Source organism: Lissotriton vulgaris, chromosome 10 (assembly GCF_964263255.1).
Source record: "Lissotriton vulgaris chromosome 10, aLisVul1.2, whole genome shotgun sequence".
NCBI classification, from domain to species: Eukaryota; Metazoa; Chordata; class Amphibia; order Caudata; family Salamandridae; genus Lissotriton; species Lissotriton vulgaris.
In genome coordinates, this window is record NC_141698.1 from 197585047 (window position 1) to 197590228 (window position 5182).

A 5182-nucleotide genomic window follows, 5' to 3' on the forward strand; every position below is an offset into this window, starting at 1 on the left:
TATTTATTGCGATTCCTACAGCTTCCTTATTTGCGATTCGCTATTTGCTAATCGCAAATAAGGAATGACTCCCCATTCATTCCTATGGGCCTAAAGGTCCATAGGAATGAATGGGGAGTCATTCCTTATTTGCGATTAGTAAATAGCAAATCGCAAATAAGGATGCGATTTCAAGGGTGCCAGGGTGTCCAAAGGACACCCTGTAGCACCCCATAAATGGTAATGTACACTGGTGTTGTGTACACACATGTCCAAAGGACATGTGTGTGTGTAACATACAACTTAGAAAAATGCACCAAAGTGCATTTTTCTAAGTTTTCGCTATTTACCACGTAGTTAGACTTCGAGATAAATAGCGGCCCCAGATTGCGAATTCACAATTTTTAAATGGTTCATGAATTGTATTTAAGGAATCTCAAATTGAGATTCCTTAAATGCAATTCATCGCAATTTAGCGATTTCTATAATTGCGATTTTTGCATTTGGGATGATGAATCCCAAATGCAAAAATAGCGCTCGCAAAGGGCCAGAGTCTTAGAATCTGTCCCTTTGCGAGCCGAATTTCCTTTGATGAATCTGGCTGTAGGTACATTGGATAGATTGAATGGGCCCACACAATAACTCAGTTCTGGATCAATGAAAAGTTGTAAAAGGGTTTAATTATAGATTTAAAAAATAAACTGGTACCGAGTCAATGCCACAAAGGCACTTAATACAGAGTTACACAGATATTGCAAAAATCTGAAATTATTTCAAGTCCCAAATAGTCAGCAAAATTGTGAAAGATACTGCCGACATTTCTAGTAGAAAAGGAAAGACATCTGTCTCACCCTAAAATTAGAGCGTTATTATACATTATGTTTGCATATTAAACTACAAAACCTGCAGATTTTACTGTGATGTGAGCAAATCCAGCATTTCTTCAGCAAATCAGAGCATATTAAAAATAAACGTCACATTGCATTAACGCCTAAGCACTATCCCACTACATGAATCGTTTATTCAACACTCTCAATGCTAATGTCGTCAGGAGATGGTAGACCATAACTAGATACATGACAACAATATGTTCTCCAGTATTAGGGTGTCTTTCATAGATTCAAATGCTTGAATAATTCCCCGTCGTCAAAGTGGGAGACCCACGGTACATAGAGTAGTAGTAAGAAAACATATATATATATATATATATTCAGCTCACGGTTTCCACCAGACTTCCCAAAGGAAAGAAACCACGCACTCCGGGGGTCGTTTTCGGTTAGTTTATTTTAAGTTTGCAACAGACGCGTTTCGGCGCTCCGCCTTCCTCAATGTTACAAACATTGATGGCGGGCGCCATGTTTTTAACAGCGTTCACTCGTGATCAGTGGGTGAAACAAACAAGGGACTGCAAATCATTACACCATATTGGAAGTTGTTCACAGTGTACGACACGTTGTGAGTTCATGTACAATGTAAGGGCTATCATACTTCATTAAGCCCCAGTAAGTGCTGACACTAATTTCAAGCATATTACTGACATTCGTGATTTAAATAAAACATTGATTGCGCAAAATTCACTTTCGCATTTCATGGTGTTTCGCCGTGTATCGGCATAAGGATCTCATTTTACTGGCAACCCATCAGCCATATTGAAGTGGCATAACATCACACTATTAAATCACCTGGCGGTAAATTACGAACCATTGTACTCAGACACAACAAGTGACGAGTAGAAAACATTTCGCCGTGGATCGGCAAGTCACCCTTGATTCGTTTTTTGTTCCGTCCCATTACTAGACTATAATTATCAATATCATTTCATACTTTCAAAATTCACACTGTGGAAGTTCTACAAAAGAGCAAAGTTTAAACGAAAACATAATACTAGTGCATGGACCAATTGCGGTTGACTTCTAATTTTCCTTTAAAGGCTGCACAAATTCTTATTATCTACACAACATTATCATTGCTTCCTAGCCGAGTCTCTCGGTAGGATCGAGAGACAAGAGGAGACCAAAACAAAGGGGGAAATGAAGGAAAGAGGGCAAGGTAGACCCCTTCTGACCCCATAGGATTGATGAGGGGGATATTATAAAGCCACGCGGGGCCAAAAAAAAAAAAAAAAAATCCGATTTTTTCGCCGTAGAGACGCGTCTTAGTACGCGAACCGGGCAGCTAACCGGACAGCTAACCGGGAAGCTAACCGGCAGTGTAACGGGAGTCTGAGGAGTAGCTGATTGGCTGTCAACATTGTAAACAGTCCGGAGCGGCCGCCATCTTGTCTCTCGGTAGGATCGAGAGACAAGAGGTGGAAAAAAAAAAGGTGTAAATGAATGAAAGGGGTAAGGCAGACCCCTCCTGAACCCCTAAGATTGATGAGGGGGCTATTAAAGTTCCCTGCGGGGCAAAAGAAAAAAAAGATTGCGATTTTTCGCGGTAAAGGTGCTTCCTGGTACGTTAACCGGGCAGCTAACCGGCAGCGTAACGGGAGTCCGACATATTGTGTTTTTTGAACGTTTGTGATATGTGCACGTGTGGATTTTGTCTAATTAAGGTTAAAAAAATATATATATATCTTTAAGCGTGTTCTGGCGCGCTTACGTTTTGGGTTTGGTTTGAGCTGCAGAGACGATACGTCACGGTTATGCGATGCATCATGAGGCGTCTCACGGGCTACGTGATACGTCACTTAATAAAGAATATATTTTACAGCTATAGATATTAGCTTTTAAAAAACCATTGAAATTCACAGAAAAAACCATAGGTTATAGACCATATATAGTTAGGAATTTGCATTTACAAAACCTTGAAAATTCACTGAAAAAACCATAGGTTATAGACCATATATAGTTAGGGATTAGCATTTAAAAAACCTTATTTTATTTGCACAAAACCATTGAAATTCCATATATAGTTAGTTGCACTAACTATATATCGCGGACCCGCAATCCACTGCTAATGATGTCACATATTACATCATTCATGACATGGTCAGTGACATCACTGATGACATCACTGATGACATCTCAAATGACATCACTGATGACATCACTGATGACATCTCAAATGACATCACTGATGACATCACTGACATCTCATTTGACATTACTGATTACATCACTGATGATATCATTTATGTGATAATACATCTTCAGACTCTAATATAACCTTAGATACACTCAGTGTAAACAGGCACTCACAGACTGTCACACATCCATGGAGTTACTCACACACCTAGTCAGTCATGCAAAGAATCAATCACATCTCCATTTCCTCAACTATACAGTTATACACACCTTACTTATTCAAACATATAGTAACACATATTTACTCTCTTATACAATCCTTGATACAAGTTCACAATGATTCATACAGCCACTCACACATTCACTGGCTCTTATGTTCAGTTATTTATATATGTCAACTCTCACATGGAGTGTGTTTTACATATGTACTTACTTTGACATGTAGCACTGAGATATCCATTCACTCACCAATATACTCATGCACACCCAATATACTCATGCACACAGTCAACTGTCCATACAGCTGTTTCTACATGCACTTTTGAACCCATACACCTAGGGAATCAACTGCTCACACATCTATGCACAGAGTTATACACCTCCCAGCCACCCACACACATACTCAGTCTCCCATACAAATACTTGGGCAACCATTCAATAACCCATATAGTTACTGATATAGCTACTGATTTAAACATGCAGCAGTTTACAGAACAACATAAATAATGATTGCCAAATTAAGACACTTTAATCACTAACCCATACACTCAGTGAGACACATTTAATCATTCTCTCATACAGTCAGTCATGCACCTACTAAATCCTTCATCCAGACACTTATACATCCACTCATTCTTCAATATGTAAGACATATTTTAACTTTACAGAAACATACAGTCACTGGGTGTTGTCACCAGTGATGTCATCAGTGATGTCATTTGAGATGTCATCAGTGATGTCATCAGTGATGTCACTGACCATGTCATGAATGATGTAATATGTGACATCATTAGCAGTGGATTGCGGGTCCGCGATATATAGTTAGTGCAACTAACTATATATGGAATTTCAATGGTTTTGTGCAAATAAAATAAGGTTTTTTAAATGCTAATCCCTAACTATATATGGTCTATAACCTATGTTTTTTTCAGTGAATATATATATATATATATATATCTATATCTATATCTATATATATATATATATATATATATATATATATATATATATATATATATATATATATATATATATATATATATATATATATATATTCACTGAAAAAACCAAAGGTTATAGACCATATATAGTTAGGAATTCGCATTTACAAAACCTTATTTTACTCACACAAAACCATTGAAATTCCATATATAGTTAGTTGCACTAACTATATATCGCGCACCCGCAATCCACTGCTAATGATGTCACATATTACATCATTCATGACATGGTCAGTGACATCACTGATGACATCACTGATGACATCTCAAATGACATCACTGATGACATCTCAAATGACATCACTGATGACATCTCATTTGACATTACTGATCACATCACTGATGATATCATTCATGTGATAATACGATGAACCTCTTCAGACTCTAATATAACCTTAGATACAATCAGTGTAAACAGATACTCACAGACTGTCACTCATCCATGGAGTTACTCACACACCTAGTCAGTCATGCAAAGAATCAATCACACCTCCATTTCCTCAACTATACAGTTATACAAACTTTACTTATTCAAACATATACTAACACATATTTACTCTCTTATACAATCCCTGATACAAGTTCACAATGATCCATACAGCCACTCACACATTCACTGGCTCTTATGCACAGTTATTTATATATGTCAACTCTCACATGTACTGTGTTTTACATATGTACTTACTTTGACATGTAGCACTGAGATATCCATTCACTCACCAATACACTCATGCACACAGTCAACCGCCCATACAGCTGTTTCCACATGCACTTTTGAAACCATACATCTAGTGAATCAACTGCTCACACATCTATGCACAGAGTCATACACCTCCCAGCCACCCACACACACACTCAGTCTCCCATACAAATACTTGGGCAACCAATCAATAACCCATATAGTTACTCATATAGCTACTTATCAACACATGCAACAGTTTACAGAACAACAGACAT